Below are 14,506 nucleotides of genomic sequence, written 5' to 3' on the forward strand. Positions count from 1 at the left end.
AAAGTAAAAATGTAGGCTTATGCTATACTTAATGAACAATACCAAAAATATTTTATGGTACTTAGTAGCAAATTCAGAAATAATACGAATACAGTTAGTTATAGAGAATCAAAATAATAAAAGTTATTTGGAAACAATTACTTTATTAAAAATATTACTTAAACATTAATGATTAATTTATGTTATAAACTTACAAAAATATGAACTTTGGTTATAGTAAAACGTTGAACGATGTTGATGGTTTTGGTAAATTACCACTTCACAGTCGACTGGGGCCTCCTCTGTACATGTTTGTTTTAGGTTGTTCATCTTCTATGCATTTATGGTTTAACAAGAAAGTACTATGGTCTCCTGTCAATTTTCTGAAGACTTTGCTGCTATGATTCTACAGGTGTTTAATGAATTTGCTGCCATGGTTCTACAGGTGTTTAATGACTTTGCTGCCATGGTCCTACAGGATGTATAATGCTGCCATGGTTCTACAGGATTTTACACAGCGGCCATTTCTCTCAGTCGACGATCGGCTACAGGATGTTCTATGTTTCGCACCAACAGTTGACGTTAGCGAAGCTGCCGCAGTGACCTCCCTTGTACCCGCGACGCTTGCATTCGGCGTTGCAGTCGGATGTGTAGTTGACAGCACCCCAAACGCAGCTGCCGATGAGATTGTCAGCGAGCGCCGTGTTGCTGGGCGACGACACGATCACCAAGAACGTGACGCACACCAGAAGACAAGTAGAGTAGCTGGACTTCACCATTTTGGCAGTTAGAAAGTTGAGTCGAGTTCAAGTGTTCGAGTTAAGGATAACACTTAAATGCGTAAAGATCGTTGTTACACCTCGTATTTATACTTTGAATTTCGTATGTGTCGCAGTTAGTAAATCGATACATATAATTTAATGAAACTGTTCTGTATGTCTGTTTATAAAAAAATGGCTAAGTTAAGTATTCCGATTGACCTTGTTTATTTACGTTCGCAATTGTTTATTTTCTGATTAGTTTTATTCGAAAACAGGTGTTTTCGTTATCTTAAAGTAATCGAAGATATTCCCATGTATAGAATATTAAATAAAACTAGATTACTGAAATTATCACAGCGTTGCAGTCGGATATGTATTGTGTAGTTTACTGGAATGCAGCACCGTGCCTATTATAATTTTACCAAAACCTACACATATTTTAGTACCGGCATTTCATATAATCTATACTATAATGCCTAAGTATTTTCTTCTATACCTACTTGATTTTCTTGATTCTGCACATTTCAATATTTTTGTAGTTTCATGCTATATCCCCTTATGCTTTTATCTACAATTCAAAAGAAGAACAGTACCTACGTGTAAGCTTTTTAATAATGCTATCACCAAGTCGAAGCCGCGGTAAACGCTAGTAAGATTTTAATAACAGTAGGGCAAACCCAGTTAAACAAAATATGCTAACGTTACTTCGACTTAATGTTATTTTTCTTATTATTTTATGCTTGTTAGATTTGTTGGCTCATTGTTAGGTCGGTGTCAACACTGTCTAGACTAGAGTCTAGAGTGTACTAGAGTACGATTCTAGTAAAACTAGATTAACTTTTCCCTGGCCCGGCTTTTCCTGGGTTACGTAAAAATATATGCTAATGTTAGATTTTCAGAGGGTTTTTTTTAATATCAAAATGTATAGTCACGAAATATTATACCGAGCTTTTATCTTTCAAAGGTGTCCACGCTTTTGGCTTTTTACCCTCCTCTAAAAAAGCTCTCTTCATCCTTCATTTGTTTTCATAGCATTTTGTTTTGATCATAAAAAAACGATTGATTGTTTTGGAGTAGTGTATAACATACTTATTATTATTATAAGGGCTTAAGATGGTCTCGGTTATACAGCATAAAACTTTCTATCTCGATCACATTTTTAAGATACTACATTCCTTTAGGATTTTGCAAGAATTCGTCTTTATGTCAATGTCTACAGTACATAATATTATAATCATCACTATTTTGAAGTCGGTACCAGCTAATTTAATAGTAAGTTCAGTCAATGCCAGAATATCTGAAATGTTTGGGACTGGTACCGACGTCAAAGTAATGAAGACAATAATATTATGTACAGAATTGTAATAAATTTTATTTATTAAAATTAAATGCCTTAGAAGTCGGTTTCATTTTTTGATAAAAATAATAATCAAAGGTAACAAAAAAAAACAATATGTAATTGATTGTACTGTCGGTTCTTGGTGGAAATTCATGTTGTACACTAATAAAACACACTTTTCTTGCACTTTTTCCACTATATTAAGATATTATAACTTTTAACAAATAACACGACCGGTTTCGAAATTATTCATCATCATGATGAATAATTTCGAAACCGGTCGTGTTATTTGTTAAAAGTTATAATATCTTAATATAGTGGAAAAAGTGCAAGAAAAGTGTGTTTTATTAGTGTACAACATGAATTTCCACCAAGAACCGACAGTACAATCAATTACATATTGTTTTTTTTTGTTACCTTTGATTATTATTTTTATCAAAAAATGAAACCGACTTCTAAGGCATTTAATTTTAATAAATAAAATTTATTACAATTCTGTACATAATCTTAATATAGTGGAAAAAGTGCAAGAAAAGTGTGTTTTATTAGTGTACAAAAAAAAACAATATAAAAATTTCATCTAGAAACTGATATTTTAGAGATAAAAATATTTGGCTTTTTCCGTTTACACGTGCCACGTGCAACAATAGCATAATATTTATCTTCTAATTCCCTTATGTGTTTTACCCCTAATGTTGACAAAGTGATAGTGCCTAAAATAGTGCAAATCTATTTTAGGCACTATCAAGATGACGGCCCCTTATCACAATAATATTTACGTATTATTAAGGAAAAGTACAACATGTGATATGTTGTACTTTTCCTACGGTTCAAAACATGCCTTAGAATGAAGTTGAAGATTGAACATTTTTTATACGTTAGTGGGTACAAGCCAATACTGTTTGTTTCAGGCTCACCTATACATAAATCTTAATATTTAAACGAGCAATTCTTGTATATATTATATAATTGGAATCTCGGAATCGGCTCCAACGATTTTCATGAAATTTAGCATATAGGGGGTTTCGGGGGCGATAAATCGATCTAGCTAGGAATCATTTTTAGAAAATGAATTCCTGTTTTACAGAGTTGGAATACCGAGCGAAGCTCGGTCAAATAGCTAGTATTATTTAAATACGCAGCTTTATCAAGCCTTTAATTAACTGGTTATTGAATAAATGTTTTCCAAGTAGCAATTTTCCATCGTCAATGGTTCTGGCGACAGATTAGTGCAATGGTATCATGGAGCACCTGGTTTTGTACCCTTATACAGAGTGTAACAAAACTAAGTGATAATACTTACTTTAGGGTGTGAATGGGTTCTCCATATAGAGTTCACTGTGAAAGTAGCAGCGCTGAAAGACCAATATTTATTTCACTTTTGTATGGGGATACTCGCGACGCTGGGGCGCTTGCCCATACAAAAGTGAAGAAAAAATTTCGTCTTTCAACGCTGGCATTTTTCTGCTCCCTACAAGGAACACATACACACCCTAAAGTATTATTACTTAGTTTTGTTATACCCTGTAGGTATACCCTTCAACAGCGAAGTCACACAGCATTAACTATAATAATAAAGAAATTGCAATAAGGAACCTTAGGCTTGGCACGAGTTTAGAAAAGCGTGTTTTATAATATTATAAAACACGCTTTTTTCCCTTTGTTCCCTTTAATCTTTAAAACTACGCAACGGATTTTAATGCGGTTTTCTTTAATAGATAGAGTTATTAAAGAGGAAGGTTTATAAGTATAATAACTTCATATAATAACATTCATTAAGTAGTGGAGAAATACTGTTATTTTTGGGGTTTCTAGTGATGTCGTAAATAATTACATTTTTCCGCTTCAAACGCAGCGAACCAGATTTATCAAAATAATGTACTTAGTATTGTACACTATGAAAAGGTCTACAGAAAACTCCGCGATGGTATATGTCTATAAATGGATATCCCACAATAATATTTTTTGTCATTTACTTTTAACTTTAAATAATGGCTAATTTTCGAAGCGATTTTAACCAATACGGTAATAATCCTTATTTAATTAAATACTTTAATTGTACATTATTGATTTAATATAGATCTATAATAACGCCCTTTACAGCATATGATTTAAATGAATATTTTCGAAGATATTACAGATTCTCGTAGCTTTTGCGGCGGATTATATTAATGCGGCCCACGGATAGTAATGAATATAATTAAAAAGTACTGAATCGATTTTAATCATTTTTTCAGTGAGTGATATAGGCTATATATTTTATACCCGTGCGAAGCCGGTGCGGGTCGCTAGTAATAAACATTAAACAAGCAGCTCCATCGAGACTTGGCTAGATTTTTTACAGAATCTTTTGGTGGGATAATTTTATTAGTAAGGGGTACGTATACACAGTGCCGTGAATAAGGCGGTGCCACTGGTGCCCAGGCACAGGGCGTAGACTCTGGGGGGTGCAAGAATGTCCAGACCAGATAGGTCTATACTCTATACAATATATTTAAATAATATTATCTAAACAAGAGCGCAGTTATAGAAGCTCGCACAGGGCGCAAAAAAGGCCATTTACGACACTGTGTATACAGGGCTTATCCACCTCATTGAGTCTAGTTAGTATCCTGAATCATTGTGTAAATATTATGCTCTCTTATGTAAATATTATTGTGAGCATAAAACTGTTTTAATGTGCATATAGTAATTCTCGACTATGCCGGCATTTTTGTGCAAATACGTTATTTCTATTGTTTAAGCGCACGATGCAAAATTAAAATAACTTAGGATAATTACATTCTTAACTATTACTGCAACACCTCCGACTAGATATTATAAGATTTAAAATAAATTACATACAAAACACCCGTATAATATTTTAGTTTGTACAACACATGGGTAGATGTTGAAATTTAAATAATAAGGGTATTTTATGATCAAAATACCTGCACGTGTAGCTAGGCCCCAATATGTGCAAAATCCTAAAGGAATGTAGTATCTTAAAAAAGTGACCGAGATACAAAGTTTTATGCTGTATTACCTAGACCATCATAAGCGCTTTTAATTATATTTTCGTATTTAATATTTCGTGACTATATACATTTTGATATTAAAAAATCGATCTAGCTAGGAATCATTTTTAGAAAATGTCATAATTTTATTCGTGTTTTATCGAATACCGAGCAAAGCTCGGTCAAAATATAGCTAGTGATAATTTCAGTAAACTACTTTTATTTATAATCTATACATGGGAATATCTTAGATTACTTTAAGATAAACAGGTGTTTTCGAATAAAACTAATCAGAAAATAAACAATTGCGAACGTAAATAAACAAGGTCAATCGGAATACTTAACTTAGCCATTTTTTTATAAACAGACATACAGAACAGTTTCATTAAATTATTTGTATCGATTTACTAACTGCGACACATACGAAATTCAAAGTATAAATACGAGGCGTAACAACGATCTTTACGCATTTAAGTGTTATCCTTAACTCGAACACTTGAACTCAACTCAACTTTCTAACTGCGAAAATGGTGAAGTCCAGCTACTCTACTTTTCTTCTGGTGTGCGTCACGTTCTTGGTGATCGTGTCGTCGCCCAGCAACACGGCGCTCGCTGACAATCTCATCGGCAGCTGCGTTTGGGGTGCTGTCAACTACACCTCCAACTGCAACGCCGAGTGCAAGCGTCGCGGGTACAAGGGAGGTCACTGCGGCAGCTTCGCTAACGTCAACTGTTGGTGCGAAACATAGAACATCCTGTAGCCGATCGTCTACTGAGGGAAGTGGCCGCTATGTAAAATTCTGTAGAACCATGGCAGCATTATACATCCTGTAGAACCATGGCAGCAAAGTCATTAAACACCTGTAGAATCATGGCAGCAAAGTCTTCAGCAAATTAACAGGAGACCATAGTACTTTCTTGTTAAACCATAAATACATAGAACAACCTAAAAAAACATGTACAGAGGAGGCCCCAGTCGACTGTTGTTCAACGTATTACTATTTGTAAGTTACTTATTATTTGTAAGTTTATAAAATAAATTAATCATTAATGTTTAAGTAATATTTTTAATAAAGTAATTGCTCCCAAATAACTTTTATTATTTTAATTCTCTATATCTAGTATTCGTTTTATTTCTGAATTTACTACTACCATAAAATATTTGTGGTGTTGTATATCATATACAGAGCATAAGCCTACATTTTTACTGTTCTTAAACTGACAATTTCATTGCTTAGTTGCGAAGTTAATTTTAAACCCTTCGAGATAATAAGGACATCGGGAAGGATCATCAAATTACACTTTGGGTTTTGATAATAATTTATACTTATAGTGTAAACACCGTTATCCTTGAAACCATCAAATGAGCCCGTCAAAATGAACAACTTTTTCTATGAGAACAATGCTGGGAACTCAAAAAAATCCGTCTTCATACCCATACAAATTGCCGATCCAGGCATCCGTATGGGTATGAAGACGGCATTTTTTTAGAACTCATTTGATGGTTTCAAGGATAACGGTATTTACACTAACATCTTGTATACCTAACCCAAAGATATTTGCTGTAGTGAACACAAAGATTTTGTATTTCATCACATTACCTACATAATATCCTTAGAAAGAAAATTTTAATTATAATAAACAAGAAAAAGTTAGTCATTTTTAGTACGGATAACATAATATACGAAGATGACAAACAAGTAAGCAACACTCATAAACAGAATGTAAAAAACAAAGTTATACTACCTTAGAGTGTGTTTGAGTGTTAATTAAGTTATCTGTATAAATTTCAATGTGAAAGTAGCAGCGTGTTTATACGTGGGAGAGCCATGCTTCGGCACGAATGGGCCGGCTCGACCGGATAAATACCACGTTCTCACAGAAAATCGGCGTAAAACAGCGCTTGCGCTGTGTTTCGCCGAGTGAGTGAGTTTACCGGAGGCCCAATCCCCTAACCCCTACCCTATTCCCTTCCCTACCCTCAACTATTCCCTTCCCTTCCCTTCCCTACCCTCCCCTATTACCCTATTCCCTCTTAAAAGGTCGGCAACGCACTTGCAGCTCTTCTGATGCTGCGAGTGTCCATGGGCGATGGAAGTTGCTTTCCATCAGGTGACCCGTTTGCTCGTTGGCCCCCTTATTTCATAAAAAAAAAGCAGCGCTGAAAGAATAATTTATTTTTAACTCTTGTGTAGGAAAATCCATGATGCTCGGGCAGTTCTGTTCTGGTATGGGGCCAAACAAATCACAAAAAATATCGAATACAACCAACGAGATTTTGAACAGTCACTTGAAATAATTACAAAACTTCAATTATGTTTTTACTTTAATAATAATTAATAATAAATACATAAGGGAGCCCCCCTTAAATATTTATTTTATATTTATTTGTTTTTAACTTGGAAGTCGGTTTAAATTTTTTGGTATTTATATAAAATGCTATTAATACATCATAGTAATAAACATAAAGCAAAAAATGAACTATAATTAAAAAAGAGCATTGAAGTACGTGCAAACTAAGTGCTACCATGTGTTACGACTTACGTACAACTACGTATTATAATGTATAGTATAGTTGTGTTGTAATGTAAAAGTTCCTATAAATATCTTCTGTATTGGGTTATCCTGTAATAGTAGATACGATTGTTTACAATGATATTCTATGTTACTAACGTAACTAGATTGGAAGTTTACGGTAGCTGCCACTTCGAAGATGCCTGCAGGCATATCTCACATACATAATGACATAACGAATATATGACTTGACATTGTCTTTTGAACAAAAAAGTGGTTACGCATTTCTGAGAATCTTTTGTAAGACATTGCTACTCTAGTATTTTAGAAACTCATTGTTTGTTTAAAAAATAAATAAAGTATTGTAATACTGTGCACTACACGTAGTACTTCTGCGCGTAGCAGGCGTAGAATATCTACGCGTAGCAAATCTCCACATAGCGCTTTAAGAGGAGTCCACACCGCCGTTTTTCCATACAAACGCTGTCCTCTGTTTCCTCCCTGGATAATGCCGGTAGAATTATGATTTTTTTCCTGAATATCTATGGCCACTATAAGCATGTCCCTATGTTTTCTTTTTTTTCATAATTTAATTATTAAAAAAGATAAGAACGTCGAAAAACCCAAAAAAATGGCCAGATTTTCCTGTGTGTTCAATCACCCAGAAAACAAAACTGGCTAGAATATACAAAAAAATAAAACATAGGAACACACCTCAAACCTTGCTTTAATTCTTAATGAAAAAATTACTTAAATCGGTTAAGTTTTGGAGCAGGAATCAGCGGACAACGAATCGAAGATTTTCTGTTCTCTTATTAGAACTTTTCTCGTGTTGTCTCTATCGCGCTCTGCGGTGGGAGACTTGAGATTGGTGAGACAGCAATACATTTTCAAATACCTATTTTCAATTTCTCTCGCCCCTGGTGTATCCTCTTAAGAGCTTGCTCCTATATAATGATTCCATGAATCGTGCTCCCCAGCAATGTGCTTTACGCTGCAGCTAATAGTGAACAATATTGCGTAACAAAGGTTCCCGCAGCACGAAAGTAAAGGTCGTAAGTCCCAAAACTGTTTTTGATGATTACTAAAAAATTAAACACAATACAAATATTTCCTTTAGCCATTATTTTATAACGTGTTTGATTGTAGTAGTGCAAGTTATTTAATGATAGTAACTCAATAAGTGTAACAGATATTTGTTGAAAAGCCCAGAAAGATTCATAATTTCGAAAAATATAACTATCGAGTCAAAATAAGTGAATCGTGTTTTCCGTTAGGCAAATATCAGATAAATATACAATGATTAAATAAATCTTAATTTTATTTAAGTCAATCGTCTTCCGGGATCGTAATCCATACTAATATTATAAATGCGAAAGTGTGTCTGTCTGTCTGTTACCTTTTCACGCCCAAACCGCTGGACCGATTTTGCTGAAATTAGGCATGGAGATACTCGTACTTTGAGTCCCGGGAAAGGACATAGGATACTTTTTATCCCGGAAAAATGTACGGTTCCCGCGCGATAAACGAGTTTTGGCGCAACGGAGTTGCCGGCGTCATCTAGTAGTTATTATAAAACACAGCAAAATTTGGCAGCCCGCTCTTATTAATAATAGTGCAATTCTATACGTAGGATATCTAGGCGTAGCCTTTTTCTACTTAGTATCACTTTTGTATGATGCACTTTTCTACGCGTAGCTGTTTTGTACGTAGCATTTTGCTACGAAGCACGAACACGTAGCATTACCACACTTCTACGCGGATGATAATAATCATAGACTTATAATACCTATTATTATTATTATTATTATTATCAGCCTACAGTGTCCCACTGCTGGGCAAAGGCCTCCTATATACCTATATACTGTCGATAATAATACTGCAAAGGAGAATAAAAACCAAAAAAAAAACAATAATAGTATTTAATCAATTTATTGGTAGACTCAAAAAATCAAAGTTATAAAATCCTTGGTAAGAATCAACGAAGTTAAAGAGAAATATAGATGAACATTTTTATCATGTTTAATTATTACTGAATATTAACTTTAAGTTTCCTTGATACTACTTTTCTTGGCAACTTAAAAGTTAACAACATTTTTGAGTTACTTTAACTTTAGTACACTAATTGGTACAAAACGGGCACCTTGACAAGCGCGAGTTTTGGAGCTTTTATGTTTTTAGGGTTCCGTAAGTTACTAAGACTTGGATGTCTATCCGTCTGTCTGTCTGTCTGTCTCCAGGCTGTATCTCAAGAACCGCTATAGCTAGACTCCTGAAATTCTCACAGATTGTGTAAGTATATCTGTTGCCGCTATAACAACGAATACTAAAAACAAAGGGGGCCTCCCATACAACAAACATGTTGTATGCCATTTTTTGCTCGATATCAATAATGGCCAAAGATAGACCGTACGTTTTAAGCGTTCATAATACTCATTTGTTTTTATACCTTAATGATAAATAATAAAACGAAATTCAAGTAAATAAACTAGGGTGGGACAAATAACACAATTTTTGGTATATTTTTGCTCTATAACGGTACGGAACCCTTCGTGCGCAATCCGACTCGCACTTGGCCGATTTTTTGCACTGTGGTCTGAATCTTTCGCCATGTTCAAAAAGGAAAAAAATACGGTGACTTTTGGATACCCCTAGGCCCTAGGGCATCCTCATTTATGCGAAATGTTGAAAGAAAATTTTATATAAGTACTTACTTGAAATATTATGTTTAAGTATACTTTTACAACTTTAATTTACCTCAATAAATAGCACAGCCTTACGAAAAACACACCTCGTAAAATGACGCTTGTCTATATTAAGTTTACAAGTAAGTAATTTTTCCAGAGGCCGGAAATCCTGGCGATTAGGACACCTTGCCGTTGCAATTCTTCTGGTTTCCCCATTACAACACCAAAGGAATTACAAAATATGTAATAAGGTGTTGCGGTATTCATGGGTAGTACTTGTTTACTATAAGGCGATGCAACTGCTCGTTTCGTGTCTTTTCTTTTTTGCCCTCCGAGCCGTATCCTCATGACTTAGGGACATGAGTCATGACAACAAAAGGGTTAGGACTTAGGGCACTCCTCTCTGTTTTTGGCCTTGTGGAACCCCCATGGAAGTATTTCATTGAATTGTAAATATTTGAAATTACGGATCCTCTCAAATACTCTTCTGTAGGTCGACGACAACAAGCCAATTCGACCAAAAGGCCTCGTTTCGAAAGTTTAATTCTCATCCAATTTGTGACAAGCGCGTTCAATAGTCTTTGTCTCAAAGTTTCAACAGTTTTAAAAAACAAAACACTTTTCAGATTAAACCGTCGGAGGGGCACCGTATTTTATCGAGGTCTGACTGATAAATTGCACAAAATTCAATTTAAAAGGGTAATGTTTGTGTCCTATTACGACATCACTCGCTATAAAGTGTGTTGGTCCAATGAACAATTGAAATATTGCCGCGCCGCATGCCTCCACATAAAAATATCGTTATGAGGCCTCACTATCGCTTTTTTATCGAGTAATAGGATTCGAATTTATGATCTCCTTCTGCACTTATAATATTTCATTTATATTTTATTATAGTCAACGTTATGTCTCTGAAAAGATGCCATCTTCTTCCGAATTCTTCGCTTTACATATCTTGTTTAACTCTTCATCTTTACAGAATTAAGTCTAGATTGATATTAGAGGTATCACTTAACAGATAACAGACAAAATTATTGTAACTGCTAGTTATATTTATTATTTATTAAAATGGGACTACAACACAAAACATTGAATTTACTTTAACCCATCAATCCCCAACCACCCGGCTGCCGCATAACAATTGAAAATCTATTGTCTCTGCGATTCCCACGATCGAGATATTAATACTTAGGCTACACGGGCTAGTAATTATTTCTATAAAGAGGGGTAGCTACTTAATAGAACTTGCTACTGAATTTTAAAAGTATCCATGAATAAAACAGTGAAGTTTATTAATATGGGAACATTTAAATTTAAACTTCCCGGGGACTACAGATGTCGTAGTCAAGTGTAATCGCATTACATCGAGCTCCGAAGAATACAAAGAACCGAAGTTAGCGGGAAGTCTGGACAACGTTCCAATATCGTTATTGACTTTAATGAAACCTCCTCGGAGGCCATTTTATCTCTCACCGTTTTAAAAATGGAATTCTGAAAAATGTACAAGTTACCAATTTGTGTGCCAGTATCATGCCAATAATAAAATTGAGTTGTCGCAACTTAAAGATTAACAATCTTATATATTTTATTTTCTTCTATCAACGTTTTATTTTTAATAAATATTCTTTTCGATACTGAAAGTATATCTTCTTATCACCATGATACATTTATACAACACTTCATCGATAAAATATGCCTAGTTATATAAAAAATAACATACTGCCGCACTAATTAGTCATCTGTATAAGTAGGTACTTAAATAAATATTTTGACTTAAGGCGAGGATAAAGCCCAATTTGTTATTCCGTGACTCCCGGTTTACCTAGTTCCAATATAATAACGAAGTGTTAAAAAATATGAGATATAAAGCACAATATTTAAAATACCTTAAACCATAAACATTTTAATAAAACGTAATACTTTGGCTGTAATTAATTTACAAACTCACCTCTGAAAAAACTGTATTTCGTCGAAATATAAGTATTAACTAGGATAATTATACATTTTATTTGAATAAATTGTTAGTAAATCTATATTAAAACTTCTTTAACCGAACAATTTTGTTTCTTAATATTTATTTCCAAAGATATTTAAAAAAACATGAAAAATAGCGAAGATCCGCCAGAGTTGTTACAGTTTTATGCTAAGCTAAAATGAATCTTATTGCGATGCGTATACGCTTGGTCTTTGGTTGTGTGCAAGGTTATCGTTTTTGATTGAGATTAATCCCTGCCTTAAGCTCCATACATTATCTGTCAAACTCTTCATTAAATTTTAGTTTCATCATTAAAACAATTATTAATTGACCTGCACGGATATTTTTTTTACGTCCGTGTTGACCTGTAAACAACCTCTACTTTTTAATGACTACATAAAAATTTTCAAACAATATTAAACCCGAGAACTAGGTGCTAAAGTTTTTATCCAATCACCAGAGCTTCCTATTCTCCCAGTGTTTGCGCTTTAAAAATCCATTTACTTCAAAATATAAAAAATGATCCGCAAACTTCGGATAGCCGACCTAAAATTTTTCAATTTTTCAACACAATGTTCAAAACTCTCGTCGGAAAGTTTGATGAGTTCGACATAAGACCGACGCGAACATCGACTTGTACAATACTTGTTTCCTCACAAACTTCCCATACTTCCATACTATTATAATGCTGATCTTTGTTTTATACTTTTAAAACGTTGACAATGTACCTACTAAATCTAAATCTTATCTACTTAGCACAAGACAACCTTAGGCGTAACGTGTCTTGCTTGATCGCAAGGAAGGCACTCTCTCATTTCGCCTCGTACCCGTACTGACCGGGCACGGGTGCTTCGGTCGGTACCTGTGCGAGATCATCGGAAGGGAAGAGACCCCAAGATGCCACCATTGTGACAAAGACAGGGACACGACCGAGCACACTGTGTCGGTCTGTCCCTCTTGGAATGGACAACTTGCGGCCCTCACGGCCGCCATCGGATATGACACCTCGCTCTCAGCATTGATTCGCTCGATGCTGGGCAGCAATCAAGGATGGAGGGCGGTCGAAGACTTTGCTGAGCAGGTAATGGCCGCCAAAGAGGAGGCCGAGCGCATACGCGAGTGGGAGGCGCTCGACCCCCGAAGACGCAGCCGGCCAAGGCGACGTAGGGTCAACCATGACGACCGAAACGTTCCGCCATAGCCTGGGAGCTCGGGGCATCGGTGTGGGGACGCCGATGTCCATTGCACAGAGCCCCCGAACGGGTCGCGATGCGGTATGTATTCCAGTGCATCGCGACGTAAACGCAGAGGAATGGCCTAGACAAGCTCTGTTCGGCCTGGGGGGTAACTAAACGCCCCCACACAGACGTGTCTGCCAACGACCAGGCAGACGCCCGCTGATAGAACTGCGGTGGCCCCACATTTCCCGTGGATCTGTCAGTAGCGGCGCAGAAAGGAACACGGTCGGGTTTTTGGTGGGTAGAGCTGCGCCCACTTACCATCCATCGGTCGCAGCGAGTCCCACATACCCCGGTTGTCATCCCCAGCACTGCCGGCGATGCATAATGGCATTTCCCGACCCAAAAAAAAAAAGTATAACGTGTCTTTATTTCGAGGCAACGGATGTGCTTTCATGTTCAAGAAGTAGTGAGTTTTGAGGTATCAAAAAATGATCTAGCTACTAGCTAGGTTACTTACCAGCACATTTTTTAATTAAGGATTTATGGTTTTTTCTTTCTACGAACTCTGAGCGGATAATCCGGGAGTTGACAGTATGTTTAAAATTTTAAAATAATTATTAAATTTAATAGATTTATTGATAAAAACTCTAAAACAATACAAATAAGTAACGAAAAAATAATTATTGATTTATTTTATTTTACATTGAAAAAAAATGGATTTATTAAATGTAAATCACATGATTGGAAACGCCAATCTGAAGCAGTGACGTCATCGTTCAGTGTCAAACAAAATTGACAGTTGTAAGGTTAAACACTTACTCACTTTTGCTCTGTCTACGCTTGTTTTGTTTCATGAACGATGACGTCACACGTGATCACGTGACCTAGGCTGCGTTTTTGTGACATATTTTGAATTCAGTATTTAAAATAATTTATAACTCATTCTAGGGCATAATCATGAATAAAATATTAATTTACAGGTATTATTGTAAACAACTGAAGCGCTTAAAACTATTTAAAAAAAGTTGTCAACTCCCCTATTATAATACTTACATATTATGAAGATTTTAAAAT

General features: G+C 35.4%; 1 long non-coding RNA gene across 1 annotated transcript; it reads left to right on the plus strand.

Annotated features, from left to right (window-relative positions):
- The first annotated feature begins 247 nt into the window (after positions 1-247).
- On the plus strand, positions 248-8,758 carry LOC121731275. Its single transcript, XR_006036204.1, has 3 exons — positions 248-460; positions 1,529-1,534; positions 8,748-8,758. It is a non-coding gene; the product is annotated as an uncharacterized LOC121731275 (long non-coding RNA).
- Positions 8,759-14,506: the final 5,748 nt, after the last annotated feature.

Source organism: Aricia agestis, chromosome 10 (genome assembly GCF_905147365.1).
Source record: "Aricia agestis chromosome 10, ilAriAges1.1, whole genome shotgun sequence".
Lineage (NCBI taxonomy): Eukaryota > Metazoa > Arthropoda > Insecta > Lepidoptera > Lycaenidae > Aricia > Aricia agestis.